Source organism: Oncorhynchus clarkii, chromosome 1 (genome assembly GCF_045791955.1).
Source record: "Oncorhynchus clarkii lewisi isolate Uvic-CL-2024 chromosome 1, UVic_Ocla_1.0, whole genome shotgun sequence".
Classification (NCBI taxonomy): Eukaryota; Metazoa; Chordata; class Actinopteri; order Salmoniformes; family Salmonidae; genus Oncorhynchus; species Oncorhynchus clarkii.
This window is the reverse complement of record NC_092147.1, coordinates 78,141,391-78,155,060: the sequence shown is the minus strand read 5'-3', so window position 1 is coordinate 78,155,060 and position 13,670 is coordinate 78,141,391. Positions and strand designations below refer to the sequence as shown.

Below are 13,670 nucleotides of genomic sequence, written 5' to 3'. Positions count from 1 at the left end.
TGTCTTAGTGCATACATATGTATATAACCTTACATCTGTGTACCAACAGACATATTTGTAATTTACATTTTGTTAATGAATATTTGGATATTTGAATGTCAAAAGTTGTTAGTTCGTGGAGTGAGGTGGGTGTGACCAACTGCGAAAGAAAGTGTCACAGTTCAACTCCAAAGCTATGAATGACTGCAGAACTGCAAACGCCTAGTGTTCTTGTACATGAGGCAGGACTGAGATACGTTAGGGACACTGCTTGGTCCGTTTTAGGACTTTTGCCAACGTCGAAATAACTTTTGGTCAACAATTAATAAGTCAACCAACTTGTTCCTGTGCTAGCGCAAACCAGAAATCTCCTGCACTACTTATAATAATGGGTAAGTAGTGATTACATACGAAATAACCTATTTGATTTGTTTTAGTTAGTGACTTGACATAAAAAAATAAAGATATAACGAATATTTGACATATTAGAGTTTGAGGAAGCCATACAGTAATACTTTAATGGAAATATAAGTACATAACAAGGGCCTATTAGGGTGCAATTAAATGGGTGCAAAAAGACTAATTATGTACATATATTTATGGATACATTTTAACGATAACTTCCCTCTGAAATTGACATTTCGGGAAGTGAAGCAAGTTTGAAGCTGGCTGATACATAAAAAAAAAATGGAGACTACGAAGCGCTCATGCGTAAAGCACGGTTTACAAAGATAAAGGGAAGTATGCGGTGTCAGCGTGAGATAGAAGGCTTGCTTCCTGTTCCTTTTTGTATAAAAAAAAAACTTAAGTGTGAGACTTCAAAATCTTGTAGTCTTTGAACCGTTGGAAATCTTACAACGCCATTTGGAGAACTGCCTTATTGCGCACGTAACGCACATTTCATACTTCCATCCAAATATGAACATAATGCGTGCTCTTTAACTACATTCATATGGGGCCAAGGTTTGTGGTGAGACTACAGTGCCGAGTCACATACTTTCATTGCGGAGTGACAAGAAGATAGGGGGCGTGAGCTAACTAGAATGCAGCACTTGTTTTACTACCCTACTACATCCCAAGTTTACTGTAGACTGACAGGTGTGGTTCATTGCCACTGTATCCTATATCCAAAGTTTACTGTAGATGGACAGGTATGGTTCATTGCCACTGTATCCTATATCCAAAGTTTACTGTAGATGGACAGGTATGGTTCATTGCCACTGTATCCTATATCCAAAGTTTACTGTAGACTGACAGGTATGGTTCATTGCCACTGTATCCTATATCCAAAGTTTACTGTAGACTGACAGGTATGGTTCATTGCCACTGTATCCTATATCCAAAGTTTACTGTAGACTGACAGGTATGGTTCATTGCCACTGTATCCTATATCCAAAGTTTACTGTAGACTGACAGGTATGGTTCATTGCCACTGTATCCTATATCCAAAGTTTACTGTAGATGGACAGATATGGTTCATCACAGATATAAAACGACTGGAAGAGGTGAATGCAAACCCCCCTCTATCCCATTCACCTCTGCTCAGATTGGACAGGAGATGACAGGTTGCCGCTAGTTAAAACATTTCCTGGAGGCTTTTGCACTTCAGTGTTACATTTACTCTACAACTCAAAACTCTGTATTTTCCCTAGCCTGAATGAACCAATTTTCTGTCTCAGAATTAGTACTCTGGGACTTCCCTCTCTCTCTCATATCCATTCATGTGGTTTAAGTCTGGCTCAGTTAGCTCGCTACATTCATCTGATAAACTGTGAATAGAACAGTAATTTCACAGGATAGAGGTCATGGTCCAGAAGACTGTCTATCTTTCTGTACTGGAGTCAACATGGGCCAGCATCCTGTGGAACGTTTTCGAAACGCTTTCGACACCTTGTAGAGTCCATGCCCTGGCGAATTGAGGCTGTTCGGAGGGCAAAAGGGGTTCAACTCAATATTAGGAAGGCGTTCCTAATGTTTTGTGCATTCAGTGTATATGGTTAACAGTGAAGGCTTGCAACTAAAACCTAGTTTTGTAATGGTAAGTCAGTTTACAATGGTATCCCAGTCTGTTTTTAGTCAGAGGGACTGGTTTCCAGTAAGAACCTGACATTGTACAGCAGACGAGAAGAGGAAGTGGTGGCCTTGACACTTGCATTCATTAAAACAACATGTGTAGTGTTGAAATGGCAGTTGGAGTCTGAACTCGCTCGGTTTTAATATTGTGCTTCAAACTGGTATTAAGACTGGTGGTGCAATAGAGATTGTAATATTCACAACTTGAATAAAGCTAATGTTGAGTGCACTGAGTTTAATTTGTCTACAGTTATGGAGAAGAGCAATAAAAAAGGATTGTCCAATAGATATTCATAAAAGTTGATGAAGTGATAGCAGATTGAAATCCTTAAAATCATACTTCGGGAACGTACTGAAATCTTTTTGAATGAAAATGTTTTCAGCTCTATAAAGCTGTGAAGAGCTCATATCCACCTGGTGATGCGCCATCGGCTACATTAGGTTTTAGTGCCATCTAGTGAACATTTTGAGAGACGTTAGCTTTAGCCTTTCCACAATTTTGTAGGGTTATGTCTCTGTGTCAAGGTGGCACTGTTTTCACAAAAACCACAGAGGAGGTTTTCCAATAGTGCACGTTGTTGTTCACACTAACACAAACCTTTTCTCGGTTACTAACTAAAAGGTCAATTGATACTTTAGTCCTTTCTCAAAACTGTCGATACAAGTCTAGATGAAAATGTAACTACCTTGATAACATTTTATTGTACTGAGCCCTGTGACATTGTGTTGCAAATCTAGTAACTGGTATTACCAGTATCAACATGGTAAAAACACTACAGTATGTTCAGAAGGGGTTCTTTGGTTCAGGTCAAAGGTCATCCTCAGATTTTGGCTGGCTCTCATTCAGGAGAATATGGGAAGTGTGCCATGAAGACACACCCAACATCCTTGTCTGTCTGAATGCTTCCTGCCTCCCTGCCGGACGGACAGTGATGGGTAGGGCTAGTGAGCTGCTCTATTCTCTCTGTCCCCTCTGGGATTAGAGGATGTTGACTGGTTGTTTTGTGTCAGGTAGAAGTATTGACAGGCATTTTCTCAGCAGTGGGGAAGGAAGAGATGAGCAGTGAGAAAGTGTTTCACACTGTCGATTATTATAATGAGGACAGAGACACAGCTGTTGGCCTACGCTGGTCTAATTGTCCTGACAAGGACATTGTGTGTGTGTGTGTATTCAGTATGCACCTGAGGGATTTCAGTTCTCTCTTGCTGTGTGAAACGGATCAACCTAACACATATTAGACATACAATTCTTATTGGCCAGTAATGCTGTTGGCAGGTGTGTAGTTTTACTTTAAGCTACAGACTACAGTGATGTAAAATGTGTTAGGGGAGACTAATGTAGACACATGGTCGACTAGGGCTGTAACCATTATGGAATTTTGGGTATCAATTAATTGTCATATAATTGACCACGGTTATTGTCATAATTATCTGATTTTTTTATGCAAAAAGAATGCATCTGAAAATTAGCTACAATATACTTAATGAATACAACACAGCTTTGGTGGCACCCCGTCTCAAAAATGAATGATTTTGACCAGTTGGAACTTTTGGGAACTAAGTTTTTCCTCCCGACCATTCCGTTCTACTCATAAAATAATGACTAACTTTAACCTCTGTTAAAATTAAAAACTGCCTTTGGGGAAACTATATTCTTGAGAGAAAAAAATCTCTGAGAGGTATAGTGGAGGAGACCCTCAAATTATTCTAGCTCAGGGAGGGATGTCGACCATAAGGCTGGCACAATGACCATGGGGGGAGGGGGGGTTATGTGCTAGGATAACACTAGCTCCCTGTTATGAACAACTCTCATCGTTGGTGGTCAGACACACTGCATCACCCAAATAGTACAGTAGTGTTTTTTATGTCTGGACTGTGAAGTTAGGGTTGGAGGGAAAATGTCATGCATGCAGACTCGCCCCCACATGTCAGACATTGAGTAATTAAGCACACAATGAAGAATCAGTCTGGGACCTGGCTGAGAACCAACTCTGTTTAGACTAGAATAGTACTAATCTTGACTCAGTTCCTTTCCTGACTCACAACTTAACCCACAACTCCTGCAGGGCTGTAGAACGGTCCTCGGCTCTGCATTTGATGTCTCTACATTTTATGTAGAGACATATAAAATGCAGATCCGAGGACCGTTCATTCAAAGTTGCCACTCTCACATCAAAGTCTTCCTGTAATTCCAGCGTTTTCGGTTTCCCGTGATGGAATGGCTCATTGGCTGTGTGTGTGTGTGACAGAGTATATCTGGAAATATATCTGCTTCCGTAGCAACATGACCGACTCATCTAGGATTGACTCATCTCAGTTGCAAAAGGCCCTTCCTGTGTACCAGACGACAAGCACATTTACAGAAGTACAGAAATAGCTCCTTCTCAAGCCACAAAAAAATGTGTTTTTAATTCGTCAAAAGGAGCCTCTTACAAATAGCATGCTTGCGTAATTTGACAGTTAAAAAAAATATATATACGGTACCAGTCAAAAGTTTGGACACACCTACTTATTCAAAGGTTTTTCTTTATTTTTTACAATTTTCTCTATTTTAGAATAATAGTGAAGACATAACAACTATGAAATAACACATATGGAATCATGTGGTAACCAAAATAGTGTTTAAAAAAAAGAAAATAAATGTTAGATTTTAGATTCTTCAAAGTAGCCACCCTTAGCCTTGATGACTGCTTTGCACACACTTGGCATCCTCTCAACCAATTTCACAAGGTAGTCACCTGGAATGCATTTAAATTAACAGGTGTGCCTTGTTAAAAGTACATTTGTGGAATTTCTCTAATTAATGTGTTTGAGCCAATCAGTTGTGTTGTGACAAGGTAGGGGTGGTATACAGAAGACAGCCCTATTTGGTAAAATACCAAGTCCACATTATAGCAAGAACAGCTCAAATAAACAAAGAGAAATTACAGTCCATCATTACTTTAAGACATTAAGGTCAGTCAATCCGGAACATTTCAAGAACTTTGAAAGTTTCTTCAAGTGCAGTCGCAAAACCCATAAAGAGCTATGATGAAACTTGCTCTCATGAGGACCTCCACAGGAAAGGAAGACCCAGAGTTACCTCTGCTGCAGAGGATAAGTTCATTAGAGTTACAAGCCTCAGAAATTGCAGCCCAAATAAATGCTTCACAGAGTTCAAGTAACAGACACGTCAACATCAGCTGTTCAGAGGAGACTGTGAATCAGGCCTTCATGGTTGAATTGCTGCAAAGAAACCACTACTAAAGGTCACCAATAAGAAGAAGACGAGACTTGCTTGGGCCAAGAAACACGAGCAATGGGCATTAGACCGGTGGAAATCTGTCCTTTGGTCTGATGAGTCCAAATTGGAGATTTTTGGTTCCAACCGCCGTGTCTTTGTGAGACGCAGAGTAGGTGAAAGATGATCTCCACATGTGTGGTTCCCACCGTGAAGCATTGAGGAGGAGGTGTGATGGTGTGGGGGTGCTTTGCTTGTGACACTATCTGTGATTTATTTAGAATTCAAGGCACACTTAACCAGCATGGCAACCACAGCATTCTGCAGCGATACGCCATCCCATCTGGTTTGCGCTTAGTGGGACTACCATTTGTTTTTCAACAGGACAATGACCCAACACACCTACAGGCTGTGTAAGGGCTATTTGACCAAGAATGAGAGTGATGGATTGCTGCATCAGATGACCTGGCCTCCACAATCACCAGACCTGGTTTGGGATGAGTTGAACCGCAGAGTGAAGGAAAAGCAGCCAACAAGTGCTCAGCATATGTGGGAACTCCTTCAAGACTGTTGGAAAAGCATTCCAGGTGAAGCTGGTTGAGAGAATGCCAAGAGTATGCAACACTGTCATCAAGGCAAAGGGTGGCTACTTTGAAGAATCTAAAATCTAAAATATATTTTGATTTGTTTAACTTGTTATGGCTGCAATCCCGTTAACGGGATAATTGTCATCAACAACCGCTGAATAGCATAGTCCTACATTCAATAAATATTACTAAAAATATTTATATTCATGAAATCACAAGTGCAATATAGGAAAACACAGCGTAGCCTTTTGTTAATCCACCTGTCGTGTCAGATTTTGAAATTGTGCTTTACAGCGAAAGCAATCCAAGCATTTGTTTAAGTTTATCGATCGCTCAATAAAACATTAAGTACACTTAGCATCAAGTAGCTCGGTCACGAAAATCAGAAAAGCAATCAAATTAATCGTTTACCTTTGATGATCTTCGGATGTTTTCACTCACGAGACTCCCAGTTACACAATAAATGTTCCTTTTGTTCCATAAAGATTATTTTTATATCCAAAATACCTCAGTTTGTTTGGCGCGTTATGTTCAGAAATCCACAGGAAAGAGTGGTCACGACAACGCAGACATATTCCAAATAGTTTCCGTAATGTCCACAGAAACATGTCAAATGTTTTTCATAATCAATCCTCAGGTTGTTTTTAAAATATATAATCGATAATATATCAACCGCAACGGTCTTGTTCAGTAGGAGAGGGAACGGCAATGTCTGCCCAAACTCTGTTGCGCGAGCAAAACTCATGCGAAGACTTGACGCGATGTTATCGTTCTGGCTCATTTTTCAAAATAAAAGCCTGAAACTATGTCTGAAGACTGTTGACACCTTGAGGAAGCGATAGGAAAAGGAATCTGATTGATATCCCTTTAAATGGAATAAAGGGAGGCTATGGAACATGGAGTTTTCAAAATAGAAGCCACTTCCTGGTTTGATATTCCTCAGTTTTTCGCCTGCAATATCAGTTCTGTTATACTCACAGACAATATTTTGTCAGTTTTGGAAACTTTAGAGTGTTTTCCATCCAATACTAATAATAATATGCGTATATTAGCAACTGAGACTGAGGAGCTGGCCGTTTACAATGGGCACCTTTTCATTCAAGCTACTCAATACTGCCCCTGCAGCCATAAGAAGTAAACACTTTTTTGGTTACTACATGATTCCATATGTGTAACGATTCTCCTCTTGTGAAGTAAAGGCGGACCAAAGCGCAGCGTGGTGGTTGTTCATTTTATTTATTGACGAAACTATACATGAACAAACTAACGAAAACAAAACAAGAAACGTGAGAACTCAAAACAGCCCTGTCTGGTGCAAAACACAAAAACAGGAACAATCACCCACAAACACACAGTGAAACCCAGGCTACCTAAGTATGATTCTCAATCAGAGACAACTAATGACACCTGCCTCTGATTGAGAACCATACTAGGCCGAAAACATAGAACTGCCCCAAAACATAGAAAAACAAACATAGACTGCCCACCCAACTCACGCCCTGACCATACTAAATAAATACAAAAACAAAGGAAATAGAGGTCAGAACGTGACAGTACCCCCCCCCAAAGGTGCGGACTCCGGCCGCAAAACCTTGACCTATAGGGGAGGGTCTGGGTGGGCGTCTGTCCGCGGTGGCGGCTCTGGCGCGGGACGCGGACCCCACTTCGCCATTGTCTCAGTCCGCCTTATTGTCCGCCTCCGTGGCTTACTCACCATGCCCACCCCTCTCAATGACCCCACTGGACAGAGGGGCTGCTTGGGACAGAGGGGCAGCTCGGGACAGAGGTGAAGCAGCTGCTCGGGACAGAGGGGCGGCAGCTGCTCGGGACAGAGGGGCGGCAGCAGCTCGGGACAGAGGGGCAGCTGCTCAGGACGGAGGGGCGGCAGCAGCTCGGGACAGAGGGGCGGCAGCAGCTGGGGACAGAGGGGCGGCAGCAGCTGGGGACAAAGGGGCAGCTGCTCGGGACAGAGGGACAGCTGCTCGGGACAGAGGGGCTCTAGCGGCCCCTGGCTGACTGGCGGCACTGGCGGCCCCTGGCTGACTGGCGGCACTGGCGGCCCCTGGTTGACTGGCGGCACTGGCGGCCCCTGGCTGACTGGCGGCACTGGCGGCCCCTGGCTGACGGGCGGCACTGGCGGCCCCTGGTTGACTGGCGGCACTGGCGGCCCCTGGCTGACTGGCGGCACTGGCGGCCCCTGGTTGACTGGCGGCACTGGCGGCCCCTGGCTGACTGGCGGCACTGGCGGCCCCTGGCTGACGGGCGGCACTGGCGGCCCCTGGCTGACGGGCGGCACTGGCGGCCCCTGGCTGACGGGCGGCACTGGCGGCCCCTGGCTGACGGGCGGCACTGGCGGCCCCTGGCTGACGGGCGGCACTGGCGGCTCCTGGCTGACGGGCGGCATTGGCGGCTCCTGGCAGACGGGCGGCACTGGCGGCGCTGGGCAGACGGGCGGCACTGGCGGCGCTGGGCAGACGGGCGGCACTGGCGGCGCTAGGCAGACGGGCGGCACTGGCGGCGCTAGGCAGACGGGCGGCACTGGCGGCGCTGGGCAGACGGGCGGCACTGGCGGCGCTGGGTAGACGGGCGGCACTGGCGGCGCTGGGCAGACGGGCGGCTCAGATGGCGCTGGGCAGACGGGCGGCGCTGGCGGCGCTGGGCTGAGTAGCTCTCCTAGCGCCGAACAGGCGGGAGACTCCGGCAGCGCTGGAGAGGAGGAAGGCTCTGGTAGTGCTGGACAGGCGAGGCGCACTGTAGGCCTGATGCGTGGTGCTGGCACTGGTGGTACTGGGCCGAGGACACGCACAGGAAGCCTTGTGCGGGGAGCTGCTACCGGAGGGCTGGGGTGTGGAGGTGGTACTGGAAAGACCGGACCGTGCAGGCGCACTGGAGCTCTTGAGCACCGAGCCTGCCCAACCTTACCTGGTTGAATGCTCACGGTCGCCCTGCCAGTGCGGCGTGGTGGAATAGCCCGCACTGGGCTATGCAGGCGAACCGGAGACACCGAGCGCAAGGCTGGTGCCATGTAAGCCGGCCCAAGGAGACGCACTGGGGACCAGCTGCGTAGAGCCGGCTTCATGGCATTAGGCTCGACGCTCAATCTAGCCCGGCCGACACGCGGAGCTGGAATATACCGCACCGGGCTATGCACCCGCACTGGAGACACCGTGCGCACCACTGCATAACACGGTGCCTGTCCGGTCTCTCTAGCCCCCCGGTAAGCACAGGGAGTCTGCCCAGGTCTCCTACCTGGCGTAGCCATACTCCCTGTTAGCCCCCCCCCAAGAAATTTTTGGGGCTGCCTCTCGGGCTTCCCTCCGCGCCGCCGTGCCTGCTTCGCCAACTCCATTCTCTGATAGCCTTCAGCGCACTGCTCCATCGAATCCCAGGCGGGCTCCGGCACTCTCCCTGGGTCCGCCGCCCACCTGTCGATCTCCTCCCAAGTAGTATAACCCATGCCATTGCTGTCCATAACGTCCTCCCATGTCCATACCTCCTCGCGCTGCTCCTGCTGCTGCTTTCTCCGTTGCCCATTACCACACCGCTTGGTCCTGTTGTGGTGGGTGATTCTGTAACGATTCTCCTCTTGTGAAGTAAAGGCGGACCAAAGCGCAGCGTGGTGGTTGTTCATTTTATTTATTGACGAAACTATACATGAACAAACTAACGAAAACAAAACAAGAAACGTGAGAACTCAAAACAGCCCTGTCTGGTGCAAAACACAAAAACAGGAACAATCACCCACAAACACACAGTCAAACCCAGGCTACCTAAGTATGATTCTCAATCAGAGACAACTAATGACACCTGCCTCTGATTGAGAACCATACTAGGCCGAAAACATAGAACTGCCCCAAAACATAGAAAAACAAACATAGACTGCCCACCCAACTCACGCCCTGACCATACTAAATAAATACAAAAACAAAGGAAATAGAGGTCAGAACGTGACAATATGTGTTATTTAAGAAATAAGAAATAAGTAAATAAGTATTTAATAAGAATATTTCTTTCATTCAGATCTAGGATGTGTTATTTTAGTGTTCCCTTTATTTTTTGGAGCAGTGTATATTCCTGCACATCAGGAAATGCAAACTTATAGTGTATTCAAGGTTGAAAAAGGCTTCTACAGTTTCCACTTTACAATTTCAGACTTGATTTGCACATACACAAATGTCCATGAATTATAATCCACACTGTATTTCACATTTTCCTGTTGCTGCAGGTGTATTTTTCGTCTGTGAGAAACTGGTCAAATGAAGATCACATATCTGTATGTGACTTTACATATAGTATAAGCTCATCCATGACAGAGCAATATCTATTGAAACACAGAATTCACCATGCACATATCTTAAGAGACCAGAAACAACAGGGATATGAGTCAACAGTTAGATTCTGTGGTGAGATGACTGTGTAGAGTGACATTCTGGATATCTTTGTCTTATTGGCATGGGTATTGGTTAGGGACTACAATCATGCACTCACCTTATATCTGCTAGTGGTAGAATGCCAGGTATGTTTTTATGAGTTGTCTTCCCTTCTAGAATAATTTCTGGTGTAAGGTTATTAGTGCAACAACAGTAATCAGATCACAACCCTTTCTGTTGAATTAGAAGTCAGCATTTAAAAAAAGTTCACATTGACTTGAGTGGAAACAGCCAAACCCCCCTATCCTCCTACACGCAGCAACACTGAGCAAGCATTTCTCAGTCATAATGTCTCTACAGTTTCCCTTTTATGTGTAAAATATACTTCTTTGTACACATACACTGAGTGTACACAACATTATGAACGGCTGCTCTTTCCATGACATAGACTAACCAGGTGAAAGTTATGATACCATTTTAAATCTACTTCAACCAGTGTAGATGAAGGGGAGGAGACAGGTTAAAGAAGGCTCTGATTAAAACAAGCCATGGCAGGGTTCTGTCCTGTATGTATTAATATACTGTAGCCTGTGTGTGTGGAATGTTACGTCCACCAGCGTGGGAACTGCAGCAGAGGAAGTGTATGTTTACAAAGGAGCTCCTCAGTTCCCATGGACCCCTCTGGAGGAGAGCCTGGAGGGTTGATCAGCCGCACTGGCCTGGGATACTGGTGATACGGATGTATAACATGACCAGAGTGTCTGTAGTCTGGGATACTGATGTATAACATGACCAGAGTGTCTGTAGTCTGGGATACTGATGTATAACATGACCAGAGTGTCAGTAGTCTGTGATACTGATGTATAACATAACCAGAGTGTCAGTAGTCTGTGATATTGATGTGTAACATAACCAGAGTGTCTGTAGTCTGGGATACTGATGTATAAGATGACCATAGTGTCAGTAGTCTGTGATATGGATGTATAACATGACCAGAGTGTCAGTAGTCTGTGATACTGATGTATAACATAACCAGAGTGTCAGTAGTCTGTGATATTGATGTGTAACATAACCAGAGTGTCTGTAGTCTGGGATACTGATGTATAAGATGACCATAGTGTCAGTAGTCTGTGATATGGATGTATAACATGACCAGAGTGTCTGTAGTCTGGGATACTGATGTATAAGATGACCATAGTGTCAGTAGTCTGTGATACTGATGTATAACATGACCAGAGTGTCAGTAGTCTGTGATATTGATGTGTAACATAACCAGATCATCAATGGTCTGGGATACTGATGAATAATGGCCAAAGAGTCAATCTCCTCCTGTACTCTACTATCATGAGACACTAGAATGAGGTTATCGCTACGACGGAGGCAGTATATACACACACACACACACACACACACACACACACACACACACACACACAGAGATGTCCAATTCAGAGGTCAATTTCATATCACATCCAACCCCCTCAGTTTGGGAACACACACTCCCACACCCAACCTTCCCGGGGTTCATTGTGGGATCCTGAGAACTTGACCAGTCATTAGGGGAGTTATGACAGGCTTGCAGAGATGGGAAGTGGTGGTTTTGGTGACTCAGCTAAGGCATGAGCGAATCTGTTCTGCTGGCTGCTCACTCTGTTCTTTCTCTCTCTAACGTATCTGGATATCTGTGGTGCACCTGGTTGGGGGTGCTGTATGACTGGGGCATTCAACTATGTGTGGGCAGGGAAAGGGTTTCACTCAGTGTGATGAAACTGGCCAATTTCTGATGGATGGAGCCTGTCTGTTGTTCTTTGTTCAGAGGGTTTGGGTTCTGAAGAGGACCAGGAGTGAGTGAATGGTAAGCATATGCTGGGTCATCCATGTTCGAGTGTTGTTTGTGTTGTCAATGTCTTTAGTGTCTGATGCTGTTCCTACTATCACAGGGCGTAAAGCCATGCAACTTTGTGGAAACATTGAGACCTGATGAGAAATAGAAACGGATCAGTCATGGACGTTGGCTAGGTTAAATTATATAGAAATCAGATGGATGTCCATAGGCACATTACCATTTCAAATGATTGAGCTAATGTGTGAGTTGTAATGTATGCTGCCTGCCAAACGGAACCACACATTGCATGCATTTGGAAGACTTACCATAACTTACAGAGTTACTGGACCAACATGGCATAATGTATTGATCGGAGATGACTTTGAATTGAGGGCTGTTGTCTCCTGGCATGTTTCACATGTACAGTAGCCTACTTTTTAAGAAGTCTCTACAATTAAAGAGTTTGGAACATAGTTTCATTTCTATATACTGTTGCGCTTCTTGTTAGGCTGTAGTCACCATCCTGTTCTGAACATGCCCAATGAATCAGTAATAGGCATATTGAAAGCAGAAGTGGAATCCATTTTATTTAACACTTGACATGATCACCTAAATGTGTCCATGACCAAGATATGGTTCCTCTTCTACTCAGTCAGTTTTGTTGTATAATCAAGAACACGTGAAACATGCACAGTCTTTAAAGGTCAAATGCAGCGGTTTTTATCTCAATATCAAATAATTCTGGGTAACAATTAAGTACCCACTGGGCACACCACGTAATTTCAACGTAGAGATTTGTCTGATATTTGAATGTGACGTCGATCAATGAGATTTCAACCTTTATTCGCCCACTCAAAAAGACAGACAGAAGTTTGTTGAATTCCATCTAAAAGCAGTTTTAAGTCGCAATACAGTGTCAGATATTTTGTATTAATTAAACAACTTCATGTGTTATCACTGAACTTCCTCTAATAGCACAACCAAATGACCTGGAGTGCTGTTGAGATTACGTTAAAGTACATGGTGCAAGTGCTGCATGCTGTTGGAGATTCTGAGCAGATTATTAGAGCAACTGTGAAGCTCTCCACAGACCTGTGACCTTTGCATGCTATCTTGAACATGATTACATAAGAAGACATGTATAGTTACAGGAGGCTAACCTCAAAATGTGGCCGTGGAAGTGTTACGCACTTTAAGGTTGAATAACTACTGTTACATTAGTTTATAAGATAGCCTTAACTTTAGGCTATTCACTGTATAATAAACATATTATTGAATTGTGTTTGGTTGACAATGCAGCATTTAAAGGATATCTAATGCTTGTATAGTTTCATCTGAGCCACTGGCTTAATCCTATCCTTTAATTTGTATTTTGGATTAGTTGAACATGTGAATCCAACACATCATTTAACTTGTCGACAAGTTAATAGGCTATTTACTGTATTGCAAAAGTGTCATTTAGTTGTGTTAGGTTGTCAACGTAACCAAATATCAACATTGAAAGAAGATGTGTCTTTTGTGCCACTGACTTAGTCTGGCTGTAATTCCAGTTTGTCTACAAATGAATAATTGATATGTTGGATTCACGTCTTCATCTAAAGCAAGATTAAAAATGA

General features: G+C 44.3%; 1 long non-coding RNA gene across 1 annotated transcript in view; it reads left to right on the top strand.

Moving 5' to 3' along the window:
* Positions 1-205: 205 nt before the first annotated feature.
* Positions 206-13,670, top strand: part of LOC139412847 (uncharacterized) — a 36,611-nt gene continuing 23,146 nt past the window's right edge. The window contains exon 1 of the long non-coding RNA XR_011634737.1: positions 206-371. This is a non-coding gene — a long non-coding RNA (uncharacterized lncRNA). The remainder of the gene's footprint in view (positions 372-13,670) is intronic.